Here is a 21,958-nt window from a genome sequence, read left to right as displayed (position 1 = left end):
CATTTGGAAATGCGTATAGGACACACACTCTCAAAAATTCTCCAAATCAATCCTGGTCATGCCCCAGATGTGTGTATCACTTTCATTGAATTAGGAATGTGGGGGATTGGGGTAGATGGCCAAAATTAGTTGCTATGTTAAAGGGAACAAAAAACTAAAATTTGGGGATATTTGTACATGGTGCCAGTTATTATATTCATCATGTCACCTATGTTTTCTTCTTCCACTTCTTATTTTATAATAATAATATTACATTTTTACAATAACTTTTATAAAACCTATCTTTGAGGTGAGGAAACTGAGGTTTGGTGAGATTAAGTAACTTGCCTAACATAGCAAGTAAGTCGCAGAGTCATGATTCCATCCCTGACAGTTCTGATTTCAGAACACATTTACCACTGTGTCACAGTTACATAATAAGTACAATTAAACATCACCATTTATCAGCAATGCCATGTGTCATGTACTTCTCAAATTATCCATAATAGGTCACTTAATCTTCACAACAACTCCATGGAAACAGTCTTATCATTAGCCCAATTTTAAGGATAGGAAAACAGTGAGGAGTGAAACCAGGATTTGAACCTACTCATGTTGGTTCCCAGAGTTCTTTCTTATAGAGGAGAAATGGAGGAAAGTTGAGCTTAGCCTGTGACCTAGGAATGTATCCTCTGTTTGGATTGGTCAGGACTGCTACTGGCATTTGCCTGCCTGACTCTGGGGCTTAGAGGGGAACTTGGCTAAATACAGAGGCTTAGGTTTTCCTTATAATGCATGGCCCAGCAAAAAGCAGGAGTTTCTACTACTATGAAACCCTCTTCTTGCCACACAATGGGTCACCTAGTACCCATATTTTGTTGCCTATGGTATCTGAGAAATCTTTTTCACCAGTGGATATAATGGCCATGAATATAGATAGGTACATAAGTGTAAGTGAGCATAAATCATTCTTAAATGCTCTGTAAAGTCAGTCTCTTAAGAATTTCTACTTATTAGCTGATTTCATTTTATCTAATTCAAAGAACTATAGAAAGAGCTAAACCTATTCTGTATAAAACAATACAATAATTAATGTCCTGAAATTCAACCTTTTGATTAATTCAGTCCAATCCCCTCCATAATCACCAGGGATTTTTTATATTTTGATTTTAATGTATGCTAAAATTTAGGTTTAAAATTAAATTACTATCAATAAAGAAGCTGGAAATAGAATAGCACCATTTCCAACAGTTTAAAACTTAAGACATGTTCTGCGGTCAGATTGCTTGGCTTCAAATCCTAGCTCTGCTACTAGCTGGGTGATCATGCACTGGTTACTCAACCCCCCTGTGCCTCATTGTCCATCAATAAGTGAGACCTATAACAGTACCATCCTTATGGTGCTATTGTGAGAATTAAATGAGTAAATACATATAGAGTGCTTTAAACAGTGCTTCTATGGTAAATGCTCAATACATTTTAGCTATTATTTTACCAGTTGAGACCACAGAAGACAACAAACGAGAGATTCTGAAGGATTCAATTCACAAAATTTCCTTTTAGTGGAGGGCAGGTGAGGGTGGATTATATCTTGAGGTCAATGAAGGGGGTAGGAAAGGTTTAATATAGGGCTGGGCTGTTCGAGATCCAGAAATTAGGCTATGATTAGTGTCTTAGATGAAGGAAGGCCTTGGTTTGGCAATTAGTATCTGGGAAGAATTCCATGCTCTAGGATAATTGCATCAGGGCTCTTGATTTACCCTGCCGTTGACCAAGGAATCATTAGATTTAAGATCTAGTGCAGGTTCTGACACAAACTAATTGGCTCTTAAATGTTGAACAAGTGATTTCACAGTATCTACAATATATTTAACCATACCAATTAATAAATTATAGTGAATATTTCATACCTTACTATTGTCAACATTGTGAAAAATACTCAATTTCTTTATACAAATAATGCACCATTTAATTAATATAGCCCTCCCTAATTTGAGTTTATCGACTTTAGGTGAAATTACAAGATGTGTCTTATGCCAGAATCAATGACAGTACCTTGCCCATATCTAATTATCATTCATTTCCATAAGGGAACAGCCTCAGCTTGTCAGCAGCACAGGTCAAAGGTGCTAAAGACTTAAATCCTCCGGAAATAGCCTTCAACCAATACTACAAGCTTCTTTGTTCCTCAATTGCGGGTAGTTCTGAGGAGTATTCTTCACTGTCTACAAGAGTTCCTTAGAAGGCCTGAGCTCCACTTGCCCACAGTGGTAACTGACTTGATAACACAAACTTTATTGACTTCCTTTCTTTCAGTTTCTTATGCATCCACTCCCCTATCAGTACTTAGGGAGATCACCTCCCAACAAATTATTTGCATTGGAGTCTTTGTTTCAGGGTCTGCTGTGAGATCACATTGGGGAATGGTGAACTCAACCAAAACATAAAATTAGCATGTGATGGAAAATGTGCATAAATAATTTAATTGATCCATGAAAATAAAATTCTCATTTACCCCCAAACTTCTTTCCTTCCTCTAAAAGAGAGGAAGATTAGAGCTGTCTCTCTATGCATGTTATTTCCCATTGTTCCTTTCCCCTTTTCCTCACCCTATCATTTCTGAATAACAAGTAAGTTAAAACTTCAAGATTTCAAGCAGCTAGAAAGACATCCCTGGGTGGTAGGCCTCCCAGGGACATGGTGTATCACGACTTCTTCCTTTTCCTTTCTTGTCTAAGGTGCAGAAAAATACATTACTTCTTTTGGGCAAATGTTATTATGCACAACCTCACCTTTATATTGAAATACATGAGAGTCAAATATATTTTGGGAGAGAGTAGTTTGTTATCCTTACGTTTAAAGTTTTTCCCCCACACTTAGCTGATTCTGGCACAACATTTATATTAGCTTCTCAATTAATTGGGGGTTTTATTACATGGTAGGTTATTTAAATAAAGAAATAAAGTATTTTTCATGATGTAGACATTACTAACGAATTATGTATGTGGTCCTAATACATACAGTCTTCTCTTCTCAGCTCAGACGACAGGAGCACAGTCCCTCAATCTGGGGCTTCCTTGATATTTTTAGTTGTAAGTCATAAGTATTGAACAAAAGCTAGTTCCAGTGCAGTGCTCATATTTTCTTCATTTTTATTCCATTCATTCATTTCCAAAGAATTAATTCTAAATGTATTTCAGTGTATAAAGAAGAGGAGATTAACAATGATTCCATTGTGCAGCTTCACACATGTAGAAATGTTAATTCACTATATATTGATACAGTCAGAGGGTTCAGCTGAGTGTACTTATCACGGGGTGTCAGATTTGTCCTAAGGCTGTCATAAGGAAGAAAGGAAGTTTGGAACAGTTTTATCTTGAGCTCATAGCTATGAAAAGTATATAACTTGACAAAATATGGCTTGTATTAGGTTTGTAACTTGTTTCTTTTTACTTTCTTTGGCATTTTCTGAGTATGTCTTGTTGACTAATATCAGTAATTTCTAGTACCGGGTAGTGCTTTAGGTGGGAAAGTGTCCTGCGCCTTTCCAGGAAGGAACTATGTGGCATCTCAGAGATGTCACCAATCATTTATAAATAGTGAATCTCTAGAACTTTGCATTTATAGATCAGCCACCACTACCTCAACTTATCCAATCTAGAAGAATTAGATAAGGGAAAGAAAGCATTGCTCCCTTTTCTCCACTTTACTGACAAACTAAAGCTAAATGACCATGTTTTTAGTCAATCAGTAACCTCTTTTAATCTTATGATGTACTTTTTGTGGTGTGGAATGTAGAAAAAGAGAAAAATTAGTCACTATCTTATAGAAGTCTGAGAAAGATTTTGAAAAGAAGAAATTGAAAAGAAAACCTTTTCATTGAAATTTAAATGAAGCAAAATCACATTACTCAAAAATATAAAACAATAGTAGAATCATAGCACCTTCACATTGAAAGTTACCAGGTCTAATGTCTGTTAATGTTCTATTTGACCATCATTTCCAGTGATCTAATCTTTACCACCTCCTCAAAGCAGCCCATTCCTTCTCTGATAGGCTCTAACAGTTAGAAATTATTCCTCATACTGACTTTTTTCACTTTAATAGATATGAAGATAGAAAAAAATCAAACAAGCCGTTTGCAAACAAAAGTTCCAAGGCGCTGTCTTTATGATGAGCAATTCTTGTTAAACCAATTTAATTTCCTTCTGTGACAGAGTTACAGTCTTGAATCAAGAGGGGAGCAATCCATGAAGGATGCACCTGGACTTCACTGATGTTTTATGGATCTGCAAGACATTTCCATTAATGAGCTAGGGATATCATGTCTGGGCTGCACTATTACATGAATTTTACTTCAAGGACACTAAACAATACTTTGGGAGGAACCTGAACAACATATTACAAGGCCACATAGGTTTGTCCTGGGGATTTTGACATTTTTCCTGCAAACTCTGGAATAAGAGAAATAAGAGAATTCTTATTACATTTGTGGAAGACACCACATTGGGATATGAGGCTGGAGGTGGGGAAATAAAAGCTAAAAATTCCTTGCTAGTCAAGAGCAGAATCGAAGGTGACCTTGACCAATTAGAAAAATGGTCTGTCAAAGAGAGGCTGACATTTGATGTTTAACAGGGACAGTGCTGGGCAATCCATGTGCTCCCCAAATCCAAAACACATGAATACCTGCTGAGGAATGGCTGGTGAAACCATCACTCTGAATCACACCTTGAATAAATGGAAACAAGACAGGGCCATTGTTTAAAGAGTTGGTATGAGCCTGGGTTTTGTGAACAGGGCTCTGAAGGCCAGGATATAATTCTTCTGACCCATATTCTACATCAATAGGAGCTTTATTAGATCCACTCAGGCGTTTAGTATGTAAGTCTTCACATAAAATATGGACGTAGAAAAACTAGAAAGACTTTCAAGAGTAAAAGAAATAAAAAAAGAAAACAGTCCTCCTGGAGAATATGTGCGAAAAGTTAAAATTACTAAATCTACTGGAAGAAAGACTCAGTGTGGATTCCTTACTTGCCTTTCTTTCAGCTGATTTTTCCAGACTCACCTGATTATATTATCTCTTCTCCAGGTTGCTTGTAAGGTACTACTTAAAGATGTCCTTATTCAGGCCTACGTATTAAAGTATTTTAAATTTGGCTTAAAACATTTCTTATATTTGGTTGCATGGCAAGTAGCTAAATCAGATTGGAAGAAAATAGTTTGTGTGAAATGATAGGCCTTGTGCGTAACATTATCATAGCAATTATCACACTGGTGACTAACCTGGAATGGGATACAGTAAGCACCTAATGACTGCACGTTGTGTGAAGGAATGGGAGGAAGAAATCACCTACTTGCTTTTTATCTGTTCCCTCTTCGTCAAAATCAAGTTAACACCTCATAAGAATGTTTTGAGGAAGAATATGACCAATTTTAAGTGGGCAGTTGCCTAAGACATTGGGATGAATTTCTAGAAGAGCACTTAGAAAGAAAATAGAGAAGGTGCAAACCCAGAAAAGTATTATTGGTGCCTCTAATTGGTGACATGTTATTAAGATTCAAATGATTGTTTGTTTTCCTAATAACTCTTCTTAATTAAACTGCCTGGGTGTATCTAAAGCACCTTGCATGTTACATGCTAGCTATTGTTTTTGTGAATTTCAGAATATTTTCTAACTTAAACCAATTCTACTGGCATTGATTTACCTGACTCAGCATTGACATTTCAGGCTGTGCTGTGAACTCTGCTGAAAACATATTGTACGAAGTTACTCGATTACCCTCCAAAGCATAAACTGTCCAATGGCTATCCAATTTAACTCTTGAGAACTGCTCAACTTGAAAATATACTAAAACTAAGGTTCTGTGAGAGAACCTAAAGCAAACCCACCATTAATCCTCAAGCAATGGAAGTCAGTACCTTCTTGACACTTTTAATAGAAGATATTGAAGCTTTGCATATAGCAATGATCTTTAGTTAAGTGGTAAATTTTCTGATGTTTTTAGAGTAACTAATGGAAGTTATTCAGGAAGTCTGTGATAACTGTACTTAGTCAAGAAAAGGTTTATTATTGACGGCAATAATGTAAATCAGGAAGAGGGATTTTTAGTAGAAATAAAAAGGAAAATGTTCATTTGGATGCTCAGTAATGTAAATTTCAATTTAGTTGATTCTCTTTTAATTCTGGTGACGTGTTCTGTGAAGTTATTTAATGGTAGTGTTAATGTGTGCAGAACAAGAGACTGCAGATGTAAATGGCCAATTGGTGAAGAAGGGATCGCTTCCTCCCACCCCTTCCCCCACCTAGCATGGGACCTGCATGGCTGGGTGAAATTCAGCTCAGATTATTCCAGGTAAAAGGAATATTGCTTGAGCAATGGTAGCAACATGTTCTGCCAATAAAGCTCTGGGTGAGACATCAGAAGAGGGGATTCCTGTTCTTGATATGCTACTCCTTCATTCTGAGACAAGAAGCAAGATCTTCATATCTTGACCTGTGTTTTCAAATATTTGTAGTTGACCATCGTCCCTGAAGAGTTATAAACAGAACTAGTGTTATTTTTTAAAAAATCAACAAAACAGCTCTCTTAGCTTACTTTCACAAAACGAGAACTCTACTGTACTACAGTTAGAGTGACCAGTCATCCCAGTTACCCCAGACTGTCCTGGAAGTTCTACCTCCCAGGAAACTCCACTATTCTAGGCAAATCTAGGTTGGTCACCCTAGATTCAATAATCTGGCTAATAACAGTAACCAGTTATGTGAATTTGGATAAGTCATTTCTCTCTGGGCCTCATCTTTCATGCCTGTGAAAATAAGGGAATTGAGAAGGGTCCTCTCTAATATCACTTGCAATTATTGAATTCCATGATTCTATTAAAATGCATCCTCTGGGTCAAATTCAGTGTCTGGTCTTATACAGAGGTTATAAGAGATAGTTGCTAGGCTAAAGGTGTTTCTCTGATATTGTTCTCCAAGTTACAAAAGATTTCCAAACATTCCTGCCTTCCTTCCTCAAGTAAGCAATCATAACTTTCTGAACCAGGAATTGATGCCAATTTTTATGTATGAAGCTATTTTTATTTTCAATCCATACCACTTTCTTGTAGTTGTAGTTTCCAGAATATTGTCAATTTTGTAAAGTAGTGCATCCCCCTTTGCATTCTAAACTTGATTTTTTCAAATCTCAGAGTCCTCCCTAGTTCTCTAACACTCAGCTTTGGAGAAGTTTATGTTCATATGTAGAGAGCCGCTTTCCGGGTTTGGCCTAGTGGACACGCTGCAGCCTGCTCTAGAGTTCCCCCCGCCCATCGAGTGAGCCAAGATGGCGCTCACATCCTGCTTCCGCAAATGACGCACACGCCCACCAACCCTATCTTCCAATCACCTCTGTATACGTGGCACTAACCTATTGGGTTTGGGCACAGTATATAAGAGGTTACCCGGACGGGGTGGGTGGAGACGACCCACAGGGAGCCGTGCCTGACGGCCGCATAGAGGTCGCTCCCCCGCGGGATATTTCGCCCGCGCGGAACCTGTAACAGAGAATGCAAGCTTAACTCCAGTAAAGGTCTGTGCTCACAACTGCTACGTGTCTTGGATCTGTGTTTCTCACCAGCGCGGATTTGTCTGCGTCTCTTTGTCTCTCCTCATTGTCTCACCCGCCGGCCGGGGGCTTGACGCTGAGCGAGAAGTCGCGGACAAGTGGTGGCCCGTACGGGGAACCCTTCTGCTGCCTTTCCCCGAGCTGGTGAGGACGTGCTTCTTGAGTTCGCAGCGGACTTCCCGCGCTTGATCACCGCGAGAAGGTAAGTGCTTCCTATTACGTGAGAGTTAAGGGCTGTGGGCGTTCAGGTAGCCCCAGTGAATCGGGAGAGCTCCCCGATTGATTAAAGTACAGTGCCGACTGCAAGCATGGGGCAGTCAGGAAGTTCACCTTTGTTAGCTCCCTTAAAGACCCTTTTGAAGCAGTGGGGTATCTCGGTTAGGAAGAGTTCCCTCCTGCGGTTCCTTGACGATATTGCTGCTTTTGCCCCTTGGTTCGCCCATTCTGGTAGCCTCAGTTTGCCTTCTTGGCTGAAACTTGGTAATGACATAGAACGGGCGCGCCGGACGGGCCTTTGTATGGACCCGATCCTGGTCCCTATCTGGGAAACCGTCCGTGCTTGCCCTGAGGCAGAGTCTACTTCAGGCCTCAGTCCGTCTTCCGCCCTGCTGCAGGCACGGCACGCGCTCCAAGAAACTCAGTCAGTTTCGTCTGCGGACGGCTCCCGTAAAGGCAAGCCGCCAGAGTCAAGCGATAGTTCAGACACCTCTGACTCAGAGTCAGATGGTGATGAGACCGAGGGTGCAGACGCGCCTCCGCTGATCGATTGGGGGAGGCCCCCTGTCTCACCCACACAGCCTTCCGCCCCGCCAGCGCCTGCTGCAGGGACGCGGCGGCTTCCGGTGAATGGTTTTGGTGATCTCGCCAAAAACCCTCACCACGGGCTCCCTCTGGTGGCCGAATTAGGTAATTACAGTGGCTGCTCTCCAACTTCTAAGCGCTTGTTAAAAGGAATGGGATATGTCCCCGGCAAAGGCTTAGGAGCCTCATTGCACGGGCGCGCAAGGCCTATACAAGCTGTCTCCAATTCTGACAGACGAGGCCTGGGTTTTTCCTAGGGGCCACTGAGGGGAGATTCCCACCCACACCTATAAAACTAAAATGGAAGACCAGTACCCCGGTGTGGGTGCCTCAGTGGCCCTTACCAAAAGAAAAGCTGTCAGCATTGCATACTCTAGTGTCTATACAGTTAAAAAAGGGCCACATCATTCCCTCTACATCACCTTGGAACACCCCTATTTTTGTCATAAAGAAAAAATCAGGCAGATGGAGATTGTTACATGATTTAAGAGCCATTAATAATTGCATGGAGTCCTTAGGACCTGTTCAGATGGGGTTGCCCCTTCTCTCAGCTCTGCCAGAGCATTGGTCTATTTTCATCTTAGACATCAAAGACTTACTAAAGAAACAGAAAGGGGGAATAGGTCACGGCCTGTCCCCAAAGGCTCAACTGTTTATAGCCTTGTTTACGTACAATTTTTTAAATGAAAATTCACTAGGAATGACACCTGCCCTACAGCACACCACTCCGAGTCCTCCACATAGAGGTCTAGTCCGTTGGAAGGATGTCCTGTCAGGACAATGGCAAGGCCCTGACCCAGTGCTCAGCTGGGCCAGAGGCTCTGTTTGTGTTTTTCCCCAGGAGCCAGGACGTCAACCAGTGTGGGTTCCGGAAAGACTGGTGAGAACCGTGACATCGCCCGAGGAGGCCACGGAGCTGTTGCCTAAAAAACCAACAAGCCTTCAACCTGAACCATCAGATCAGGCCTCCAACTCTGCTGATGACGGCGGCGACTGACGAGATAGCAACGAAAGCGCCGGTCACCCTTCGATTGTTTAGAAGGGGGACCAGTTTTAATAACCCCCGTTGCCTTCGACCTTTCCAAACTGGGCGAGACTGTACAAAGTCTGTGGAACCGAGTCACCTCATGGTTCTCTTGGCCCAATTTGACTACTTGGATTCTCGTGGCAGTGGGACTATTAGTGGGCTTAGTCACTGTTAAATGTTTGTTAGAACGCTTGTTCCAGACACAGCAGCAACTACGTGTTTCTACCATGTTAGCTATGTCTTCCCAGTCAAATGTGGGTGTGCGTCCCTCCTCGATAGATAGCCCGTCTGAATCACCTGGGGCAAAGCTCTTGTCAGCAAGGTTTGTTGCAGGCTCCCTGGCCACTACCCGTGTTTAGCTAGGCACCAGAGGCTGTTAATTTTGCGCGCCTAGCCGCCTCGACGGTGGAGCTGCGGCCGCAGTCCTGGCCAGACTGGGCTTGGCTCTAGCCATTGCACCGAGGCCTCCGCAGCGTTTCCTATGCCCTGGCTGTCGCTCTCATAATCCCCGCTTGACCCAGTTGCGAGGCGAAGCACTGCAGGGAGGAGTCACGTGGTATCCAGTTCACGGACTCTCCGGTCTCTATATGAGGTGAGCATTCTGGTCGGTGCCAGAGGCTCCGTCGTGTGATGACGCGAGCCTAGTCCAGACTCCCCAAAGCACCAAACTATGTTGTGAGCCACTCAGGCCCACGGGAGCACCATCATCAATAGAGACACTGGGTACAAGAATACGGTCTACGGACCATGCCTCTTATAAAAACAAAAAGGGGGAGATGTAGAGAGCCGCTTTCCGGGTTTGGCCTAGTGGACACGCTGCAGCCTGCTCTAGAGTTCCCCCCGCCCATCGAGTGAGCCAAGATGGCGCTCACATCCTGCTTCCGCAAATGACGCACACGCCCACCAACCCTATCTTCCAATCACCTCTGTATACGTGGCACTAACCTATTGGGTTTGGGCACAGTATATAAGAGGTTACCCGGACGGGGTGGGTGGAGACGACCCACAGGGAGCCGTGCCTGACGGCCGCATAGAGGTCGCTCCCCCGTGGGATATTTCGCCCGCGCGGAACCTGTAACAGAGAATGCAAGCTTAACTCCAGTAAAGGTCTGTGCTCACAACTGCTACGTGTCTTGGATCTGTGTTTCTCACCAGCGCGGATTTGTCTGCGTCTCTTTGTCTCTCCTCATTGTCTCACCCGCCGGCCGGGGGCTTGACGCTGAGCGAGAAGTCGCGGACATTCATATTATTGCACTGTTCATAATGTCACCAAATTGATCAAATCCCCTTTCAGCTTTTCAAAGTGTATAGCTGGTCTTTACATCTATTCAATAGCCTTTCTTTGTATTTTTTCAGTTATGCCTTGTCTCTGCAGAGACACTCTGTGATCTGACCAAGGGGTAGGAGGATGGTGTTCTGGTTTGCAAGCTGCCAGAATGCAATATGCTAGAAACAGAACGGCTTTTTAAAAGGGGGAATTTATTAAGTTTCAATTTTACAATTCTAAGGCCATGAAAATGTCCCAATTCAGGCAAGTCTATAAAAATGTCCAAATTAAAGCACCAACAAGAGTTTACCTTCATTCAAGAAAGGCCCATGAAGTTCAGAGTTTCTTCTCTCAACTGGAAAGGCACATGGCGAACAGTGATGTCTGCTGGCTTTCTCTCCAGGCTTTTTGTTTCATGAAGCTCCCCTGGGGGTGTTTTCCTTCTTCATCTCCAAAGGTCTCTGGCTGCGTGGGCTCTCTGCTTTGTTGCTCTGAAAAGGGACTCTCTCCAAAATGCTTTTTCTTTTAAAGAAAGATTCCAGAAAACCAATCAAGACCCACCTGGAATGGGTGGAGTCACAACTCCATGGAAGCCATCTAATCAAAAGTCAACACCCACAATTGGGTGGGTCACATCTCCATGGGAGCCATCAAAAAGCTCGCAGTCAGCAATATTGGATAAGGATTAAAGGACATGGCTTTTCTGGAGTCCACCACAGATTCAAACCGGCACAGATGGTTTCTGTTAGTGGTGGCACACATATCAATGATCTCACCTGCCTGAAGTATTGCATTGGGCCAATGACTTTATAGAGTGTTTCATAACTTCTGGGTGGTTTTATTGGAAGTAGTGTAGTATAGTAGGAGAGACTTACCCATTTGGCTTCTGGCTCTGTTCTGCCACAAACTGCCGATGTTGTTTTCAGTAAGCTATCTAACCTCTTGAATGTAAGCTACAGGAGGGCAGGAACAAGAACTGTCTTGTTCACTGCTATACTCCCAGATGCTTATTTTGTAGAATATAGTCAATAAATGATTAATGACAGAAGGGCCCTCTGGACTCTTTCCTCACCTGTAAATGGGGCTAGTTATAACTGCCCCCAGAGAATGTCATGGGGATTAAATGAGATTATGTATTGGATTAAGTATTGGAAAGTGCCAAAGACTGCCAGTCGCATAGTGAGCACTACATAAATGTAACATAACTTCTGAGGTATTTCCACTCACCGACTGAGCACCTTTTCTATACTCTTCCCCTTTTTAACTATTTCTCCAACTTGCTAATAGCATACTACAACCATGCATCCTTAGCTTCCTGATCTTTTCACTTAATAGTTCATCTCTCCTTCCTTTGCACTTGCACAGAAGTCTACTTATTTCATCCTACTTACATTACAGGGAGTTGTGCCAATTAAGTTAATGTCTCTCAGGTCTAAACTCACCCTTCTGTATTCTCTTCTGTGGTGCTGGGACTGAGACCCTGCAAGCCACATTTCTTTTCTGCCAACTAGCTCATTTTAGGCTCTGCCAATAGAGGTCTCAAGAAGGAGGCTACAAGGCTGGAGGAGGAAGAAAGGACTTGCTCCTTTCTGTTTGTTCCTTGTGGGCTTCCTGCTTGCTTGCTAATCCTGTGAGCATCATTCCAGCCTTGCTTCTACACCCTGGCAGCTGCTATTCTTTCTGTGACAGCAGTTAAATACAGTTCGTAAAATTTTCAACACTCCACGGAACAAGCTTCATCATACTCCATCCCACCTCCACTTTACCCTACCCACCCTCAACCACAAAGCTATTAGGACCAGCCCCTTCTCCAAGCTCAGAAGCACCAGTCTCAGCTGAGCAGCACCTCCTCCTTAGAGGTCTTAGATTCAACTCTGTAGGAGTCCTAAATTTCAATGGTTCCCAGTTCTTCCCTGTTCCCCCCCCCCCCAGACCTAGTAGTAGTACCTGCTTCTTGCCGCTACTACATCTTTGACATCTTAGAGTTGTCCTTTTCTCCTTTCAGTCACCTACATAACAAGTTTATGCCTAGGTAGAAATTCTTTATCCCACATTCTCTATCTTCAAATATTTGGTGATTGGATCCTGTGATGGTATCCTGATGGATACAAGGGGGTTGGTTACACAAGCATCTCTACTATTCTGCTTGAGTAACATGAGGATGGGGCCTCCATTTCATTGCTCCAAATTCCTCCTACCCCATCCCTACCCATACCTTGCACAATGCCTAACATGTAGTCAATGTTCAATAAATGTTTTTCAATTTTATTTGTTAATTTGATTGAGCTAATTTGATGAACCTGATAAAACTATTTCATTCTGGGGCCATTTCATTCTATATCATAAATAAACTTTTTTTTCCCAAACAGATGAACTCAAGGATCTGGAAGTGAGTCACTGACCTAAAATTGTGTCTATGAATGAAGCCATTTCAGCTGACTTTCTCAAAGTCTGGTCATGGAGCACCTGCATCACAACCCACATTTTTAAAGCAGCTTCCCAGGTGATTCTTGGAAACACTGTAAGGTTGGGGGCCGTGTCAAAGCCTTTAGCTCAGGAATGACTTGGAAGTCCCTATATATAGCATGCTTTTGTATCTCTGGTCCTTTGTATAAGTTCTTCCCTCATTCCTGAAACATATCTCATCCCTTTTCTTTGACTGAGCCCACCCTCACTCCCCTAGGCAAGGTCTGGTGACACATCTCTGTGCCCTCATACTTCCCCACATATCCCTTTATCATGATAGTCAGTGCCCTAGCTTATCTGTGTGTCCATCCTCCTGACTCAATCTGATCACCTTGAGGGCAAGGGTTGTCTTTCTTTTATATACATTTAGATGAGGTATATAATAAGCACTAGATATTTTTAAGGAGTAAATTAATGAATGGACCATATCATCAGTAGTCTTGGGAATTTTACTCTACATACTTACCAGATTACTAACAGAAAGATTCAATAAATTCCTAGTGTTGATCTTGGAATTCTACCCTTTATCCATTTACCCTACTCCCCTATTTGCCCCTATTTCTTTGTTTGGCCTTTTGTAAGTTTCTTACCATGATTAGTAATTTGTGTTGACTGTGCAGACATCTGTTCTTCTAGAAATTTGTTAAAGATTATTAAAAGAAAGCCTATTAACAGAAACTTTTGAAATATGAAATATGTTTATTGTCACATAGTTCTAATTATCATATAGAAAAATATGTATTTTGGTTCACAGAGGTGAAAAAAATCAAAGAGCTCCTCTTTTAGATGACTTGTCTGTGTTTGCTCTTATGTTGGTTCCTACAACAACCTACATTTGAGTTGGTGACAGCAGACATCAACTAAAGTATACAGAGATGGAATCTCAAAGGAAGATTGTTAACAGTAATTTCCAGCTCTATGGGAAACAGCATAAATTTATGGGCTGGCAAGGAAAATTGTCTCTCTTGACTCTTTTGTGGCCTAATGAGGACTTCTACATAATTTTGAAATGAAACCTTTAGAAATAGCAACAAAAAAGGATCATTTATATTTTTACAAACGGATGTTTTAAATCATTTTTTCAAGTTGTAGATTTTAATATTTCTGTAGCTTTGTTTGTCAGTCTCCTCTGGAGGACATATACTGTTCTTTGTGAATTAAAGGGAGATATAGAAATGCAAATGCCTCAGATTATAAAATTGTACAAAAGAACTGTCTGCTAAATTGATTTCAATGCTATATGGGACATTGTCTGTATGCTTAGACAGAAGAGAATGGGAAGTTAACAAAAAGGACAGATATCGGTGAAGAATTTAAAGCAGAGAAGTAGGAATAGACCCATAGCTTAATAAAAATAGATTTGTGTAGAAGTCAAACATCAGATCGTTCAATTTAATTATCTACCATCCTTAGTATATAGTTTTTGTTTGTTTTTAGTATATAGTTTTACTCTCAAATTTTACTGATTATATAAAATATCATTCTCTATTTCAAATGTAGGACAGTGTGGGGGATACTGATATAATTAGAATACAGGAATTAATTCATGGCATATTACATTAAGAGCAAACTCATTGTCTTTTGGGGTATATATACTGATTGGAGAGTCCTACATATGCAGATCAAACCTGTGTTATTGGAATTATTAAGGTTATGGTGACAAAGGAAGCTCATTTAAAAACCAGTCAGAAGTCACGTTTGAAGAGAGAAGGTGACACCATGGATTACAAGGAACAGTAATTAGTTTTAGGAAGTACTGATAAGGTTTGATGGACAGTGAATATCAGTTTATCTACAGTTAGAATGTTTCTTTTTAAATTGTCTCCCTCTTCCTTCTCTCTATGGTCAGTGTTCTAGAGAAAAACCTTTTATTCATTTATACTCCCTTTCTTCATTTATAAATTGGAATCCAAAGTGGGTTTCAGAGTTGAAGTATTTTGGAATGTATGAGTAATACTTTTATTACTTTTTATTGAAGATTGAGTACTATTTCTCATAGCTGCAGATCCATGAACCAACTCGAAACTGTCAGCTTGCCATTTGCCAAATGAAGTTCCTGGTAAAAGAGCCCATGTGTCTCAGTGCAAACCAATAATCAACATTGCAAAACATAGCCCAAAGTTAATCCCCTGATGGAAGTAGCCCATCATGAACTATGAAGGAATGCACAAGATATTCAAATCTAGTCAATAAATTCATTTTAAAATCATACCATCTGATTTTAATTCTTTTCAATTCACCAAAAATTCTCTATTACCTACCTTCACATTGTTTTCAACCTCTTAAGAGATTTTTCTTTTCTCCAGTTGTTACTCTCATTATCAAGTCTTTTGATCATTGTTCCATCTTCCATGGCCCCCAGGGTCTTTACTCATATCTCTATTATCCCATGTAGTTCATGCTGCCATGTCTTAATGTTAGAAATAAACAAATAAGCTTATTTATTGAGCAGTTGCCATGCACCGTGCACCACACTAGATGCTGTGGCACAGAGAGGGGTCACTGATATGAATAAGACATCTGCCTCAAAGGGGCTTTACAATTATATGGTAGAGAAAGACATATTTCTAACTACTATGATGCAGTGAGCTGATTTCAAAGAGAAGGCAGAAGGAGGTGCTAAGTGTGAGTTTTTTGTGGAACAGTAACTCTTAGACACCCAAAATGAAATGTTGCTCACGCGGTGTGCTCTAAGCATGTGTTATTACTATTTTTGTCACTATTATTCAAGCACTTGGCCACACCAATTTTAATTGATGAATACATGTGAAAAAATGGCAGCCTTTAACTGCATCTCAACAATAGGACAACAAGTCCCTTTGACAAACTATTCAAACACATCGGTGGTTGTTTGAGAATGAGTCATAATTGAGATCCTCTTTGGAAGAGTGAAAGTATAGTAGGAAGTCCTGGGCCTATATTTTCCTTTTTCCATTCCAAGGGGTAGGTTAACAACCAATAGCCAGAATTTCTTCTCAAACAGTAACTTCCACAGCCACAGATTTTTTTGGTGGTTTTATATTCAACTAACCTTGCCATCTTCATGTTGAAGGCAGAAATAAGTCACTAGGAAGATGGTTCAGATAGTATGAATTAGCTTAATAAACCAACACTACTGCAAGGACACATTCTTTAGAAACCCAGAAACTCTTGCAAGCTTCGAGAACCCACAGAATGCACCGCAGGGCTCCAACCTGCCAGCTAATGGCACTGTAAATATCACTGATTATTCTCTTTTTAAAGAGCAGTATTAACGGCTCAATCAACCCACTAACTGAAAGGACAAGTGTTAGAATGGGTGACTAGCTACATTATCAAGGCCTGGCACAGCAGCTCAGAAAACACCTTTCCTAATGAATAAAGTGTCAGGCCCTAATAGCTGGTTGGTTTGGATATGATAATCAGAAATAAAGTATTTAAAAGGATTGCTAATTTTAAAAACCCTGATTAGGGGTCAGGATGAGATTTGGAAGAGATCTGTAATGATAGTGTGCTTTGGGGCAATGTGCTTGCCTAACACAATGAGATATCCATTAGTGCTATTGTCACACTTCCTTTGGTGTGGGAAGTGCTGAATGACTTCAATCTCTGACAATTGGAAAGGTATTATTTGATAGTGGAAGCACAAGGAACATTTTTAGGGTGTTAAATTCAAAGATATAAGTGTGTGGTAGTGGTGGTGGTTGGGGGGTGGGGGGTGGGCAGTAAGACACACCAGTGTGGCATATTAAAAGAATCCTTTTTTTTCCAGAGTGATCTTGACCTGCATGTTTTCTTATTAACTTTTTTATCCTGTTGACCCATTTGTCCAAAACACCACAGTCATAGACCAAAGTCAATACAGCAGAGGGCTTAGAGAGGATTGGAAAAGCCTTTTTTTACTATTTATCAAGATATGAGGACTGATTCTTTGATTGTTTTTTTTTTTTTTTTTTTTTTTTTGGTGGGGAAGAAAATACTGTTTCTATTTCTATTGTTTCTCAGTGAGTTCCATGGGAGTGACCTTTATTTCTTTGTTCTCCTAGTCAATCTCTGGAGGCAGTTTACTTAAGGCTGTGCCTAACACAGTACTGCCATATAATAGGAAAACTTTGTTTAAAAAATGAAAACATATGAAACATGAAATATACAATAAGGCAAATGGTCCATGGCCTTAATGGCTGAAGGGAAGAAAATCAAGGGAAAGTCCATCCAGGAATCTCATCCTACACCAATATGTTCTCAAGATATGCAAGCAAACAGTGCTGCTTGTCTAGCAAAACTGTAGTGCGGGCATCACACATACAGCTACAACTTGTTAGAGTGAATGAAATTACTCATATAATAATGGGACAGTATATATATTTCATTAAAACATTAACTATAAGTCACTCTAACATAGCTCTCTTGGACTCTTTGGATTTGGGTCAATAAATCCATTCAAGAAGTAAGATATATTATTAGATTCAAATCACAGACTTTCCGTGATATACAGAGGGAGATATAAATAAGATTTAAATCATTCATTCTCATTTAAGTTCATTCATTCATTCATACATTCTACACACATTAGGCATCTACACTGGATCAATTATTAAGAGTGGTAGAATAGTTTCCTAAGAGCAGGGACCTATTTTTTTTCTACATTGTATCCCCAGCACCTACCATAGTACTTAGGATATATAGCAGCATAAGCTTAACAAATGCCTGTTGACAAGTGAATGAATTAATAAGGACGAGGCAGAAATGTATAGAAGTAATTATAATGCCAAAGTGAAACAAGCGATAAGTGCCTTAGAGTATGCAATTAACTCCAGCTTGGGTGAGATTGGTCAAGAAAGGCTTCAGGTAGAAGATAACATTTGAACTAATCCTTTTGCAATTCGTAAAATAGAGCAGACAGACAAAAGGAAGAAGGACATTCCAGTTACAAGAACAGCACAAACAAAGGAATAGCAGTGTAAAGGGGTATGCCAGGTTTTAGGAATGGTGAGAGTGCAGAGTGGGTGGAAGAGTATATTGATGACTGAGGCTGAAAAAGAATGGTGATGCCAAGCCATAGAAAGCTCTAAATGTCCTATTAATATATTTGGGCACCATTGAAGGTTTTAGAAAAAGAGAGTGATAGAATTTAACCTACTAACCAAGGCTTTATTACGTGCCTATTTAGGACTTGTACTTTACTATAGAGAGTATTTATCTTCATAGAACCTACAGTTTGGATTTGCAGGCAACTTTCATCTCTCCTGGGAAGTGTTTTCTGACCCACAAGTCCATACGACTCTGAATTTCCCTCACCAAAGCACTTATCATGGCGTATTTTAATTGCTTCTTTAGTTTTTACTTTCCTTCACTGGACTGAGGAGAGCAGGCATAAGATCTGCCTTTTCATCACTGTAATCCCAGTGCCTTGCACATAGTAGGTATTTAATAAGCACATGTTGAATAAACACATGAAAAAATTAGTGAGTAAATGCATCAAACAATTGTTAGTTTGATGTGTCTACAAAATGCAGAGAAACCCTTTATGGAGCATTTCTACTGTAAGATGAAGAGAATTCATTTATGAGATTGGAGATTCTATGTCTGTTAAAGGTGAAAGGCCCTGTGAAAGGACAGGTTTCTGTGAGGTACTGGGGTCTCATTTACAAGTCATGAGTTTCTGTTTAGTGTTTGAATTTCTTAAGGATGGTTTAAATCTCAGACATGGAAGAAGAAACTTTAGTGGATATATCTATATCTAAGATAGTGGGATGTCTTTATCGTAATAACATTTCCAGTTTTTTAGGAGGCTATTTTCATTAGGATAGGTTTGTTCAGCAAGGCGCAAGGGACAATTTAATTGGGCTAATGTAATTCTGCAGTAAAGATATAGCACCACGCATCAGTGACCCATGAAAATGTGATAGCTCAATAAATATTTGTTCACAGTCTAGATCAGCTATCTATGCAAGGTGTAGGAGCCCAATAAATATTTATTGAAGGCCTACATTCATTTGTTGTGGCAGATTGTATTTTTCATGATGGCCTCACTAACATATTTATCCCATCTGAAATGCTCTTTGCCATGTGACACTCTAGCTTGTAAAAGGTGGAGTTCATATTCTCTCCTCTTGCAAGTGAATGAACCTTTGTAAGTGTCTCCACCAATAGACTACAGTAGAAATGAAATTATGTGAATTTTGGCTAAGTAAGAAAAAATGATGTAGCATTCACTTGGCTGTTGCTCTCTCTCTGTCTCTCTCTTGCGGTGATCATCTGTGGAGCTCAGCCACCACACTGTGAGAAGGCCCAAACTAGTCCATGCAGTGACCATGTGGAGAAACTCCTGTGGAGAGGAACTGAGGTCCCTTAGTGGATGTCTAGCATCAACCATCAGACATGCAAGTGAATGAGCCTTCAGACAATTATAGCTCCCAGCCTTTGAGTCTCCCAGCTGAGATTTCAGAAATAGTGAAGCAGAGACAAGTCATCCACCCTGACTAAATTCCTGACCTGCAGAAACCATTAGAGAAAATAGATCAGTGTTGCTGTTTTAAGCCCCTAAATTTTGGGGTAAATTGTTACTCAGCAATAGATAATGAATACATTTGTATTCTGTGGACCAGACCGGTGGTTTATAACTTAAAAAAAAAATCATAGATCCCTTTGAAAATCTGATGAAGGCTAGAGTGGACAGACATTTAGGTGACCCCCATGGTCCCCACGTCCTGTTGTTCACACCCTTATATACTCCCCGCTTTGAGTATGGGAAAGCCTGTGGCTTGCTTATAACCAATATAGAATATTGCAAAGATAATGAGATGTCACTTGCATGATTACACTACCTTACATGAGACTCTTCCTTGCTAGTAGACTCATTCTAGATTTTTCTTCTCCTTGTTGCTAGCTTTGAAGAAGCAAGGTGCCATGAGTCCTACAACCACAAGGAAATATATTCTGCTAGCAACTAAAGTGGAATTGGAGATAGACTCTTCCAGTCAAATGTGAATGTGAAGATGAGAATGGAGTCCTGGCTGACACGTTGATGGTTGCCTTGCTGAGGACCCTGCTAAGCAATGTCCAGAATCTTGACCCACCAGAAATGGGAGATAATAAATGTGTATAATTTGTGGTAATATATTATGCAGTATAGAAAACGAACAAAAAAGCTATGGCTTCGCTCTGAGAAAAATGTACAGAGACTCACATAAATATAGAATTTTTACATATTTTAGGGCATTTATGAGCCCTGATTTCAGGAATGGATCCTAAGTTAAGAATCCCTGCCGTAAATCCTTTACCACACATGGAAGCGTGCAGGTGAAGTAATATCATGCTTCATATTGAATGTTTAATTTACTTGCTTAATTGTTCAATACCTTATGATTGAGCATTTCCCACTAAAGGGTTGAAGGGTTTTCTCTACTTCTGCAGCTTTGGAAAAGTTTCAGACTATTGTTGCACTCATAGAAGGGGTCGCTTTCTCTATCTTCCACACCTGTCTTCCTACAGGCATAACTAGGGGAAGACCAGCTGACTTAAACAGTAAGCAAACCGAAACAGCAGCTAGAGTGATGTTATTGAGTTAATCATTGGACAAACACTAATGAACACCATTCAGTTAGTGGCCTACATTTTTTTTCCTATTTTTTCATTGGGAAGTTAAATTTAAGACATGACAAAGTTATTTCTTTAGATCACAATTAAAATGCAGTACAAATGAAAATCTCTCTTCCACCCTCACTGTTAAAGCAAGTGTTTTCTTTACCGTCGTTCTTCATTAATAATTGGTATGCTCTAATAAAATTAGAGGATGCAGAAAATAATACTTATTATGAATTCTCTAACACTGGCATGCAAACATCCTTATTAAAACCAGTGATCTATGTTTTGTTGTTTAGATAAATGGCTGTAATTCTTGCCTTTTATTCTGACTATCCATTTCTTTGCTGAAGAAGTACAATCAAGCTTTGACAGTGTAAACTCCCACTTTTTTATGGTACTGAAAGGAAGGGTCAATTTCTCTGCGGGCCAAAGGGAATCGCAGGGGAAGCTCTAAAGCACTGAGAAGCAAAGTGCCCATCTGCTTTCTTCTTTTCCCTCCCTTTGGTTATACTGTAAAGAGTTAACGCAGAGAAGGCAGCACGAAAGTGTCCACATGGCTTCCTGGAACCAGCTTCTGCATTTGGAATATGTCTGGGCTGATGGAAGAGATGCCTGCATCTGTACTGCACATGGGGAAGGCAGCCCGCATCTGGGCCAAGTGCGGATGGCATGGAAGAGTCCACTTGTTTGGTAAATGACTGGCAATGCAAGTCGCTTGCAGGCATGCTGACTGACTTATTCTTTCTCTACTTTCCCAATCGCAAACAATCTGGCATTGCCTATTAATTTTTGTAGATACCATTAAAAGGAATACCATAGCTAATGTTTTATCAGACCCAATTACGCTAGTGAACTGCTTCTATTTTTTTTTTCTTTCATGCTGTGGCATTTCCTTTCCCCTGAAAACACTCTTTCACTCAGTCTAGCAATTAACTGCTTGAACGGTATAATAAGGAAGCAATTAAGAGGTGACAGAGAAAAATTAACACTCCATTTCACATTAAAGGCTAAGTGAGTATCCTTGCCATTGTGAGTTAAATGTGTCTTTGAAAACCTGTAGTTTGGATGTATTTTTCCTTTTGAATAAGGAGCCCAGCTCCATGTTTTTTGTCTAGCATCCCAATCTGAAAATGGATGATAACTAATTGGGTGCTGTCTGCTTAAACAGGCTATATTAATTGCAGTTTGTTCTCCTGTAAGTGTCAAGGAAAACAAAATCTTTGTAATGTGTAGGCATA

At 40.4% G+C, this 21,958-nt stretch overlaps 1 long non-coding RNA gene across 1 annotated transcript in view; it reads left to right on the top strand.

Moving 5' to 3' along the window:
- The window catches only part of LOC143670233 (uncharacterized), a 284,806-nt gene extending 264,511 nt beyond the window's left edge, over positions 1–20,295 (top strand). The window contains exons 2-3 of the long non-coding RNA XR_013169301.1: positions 13,058–13,191; positions 20,023–20,295. This is a non-coding gene — a long non-coding RNA (uncharacterized LOC143670233). The remainder of the gene's footprint in view (positions 1–13,057; positions 13,192–20,022) is intronic.
- Positions 20,296–21,958: the final 1,663 nt, after the last annotated feature.

This window comes from Tamandua tetradactyla, chromosome X (assembly GCF_023851605.1).
Source record: "Tamandua tetradactyla isolate mTamTet1 chromosome X, mTamTet1.pri, whole genome shotgun sequence".
NCBI lineage: Eukaryota > Metazoa > Chordata > Mammalia > Pilosa > Myrmecophagidae > Tamandua > Tamandua tetradactyla.
Note: the sequence above shows the minus strand (reverse complement) of the source record. Positions and strands in the feature narration are given on the sequence as shown.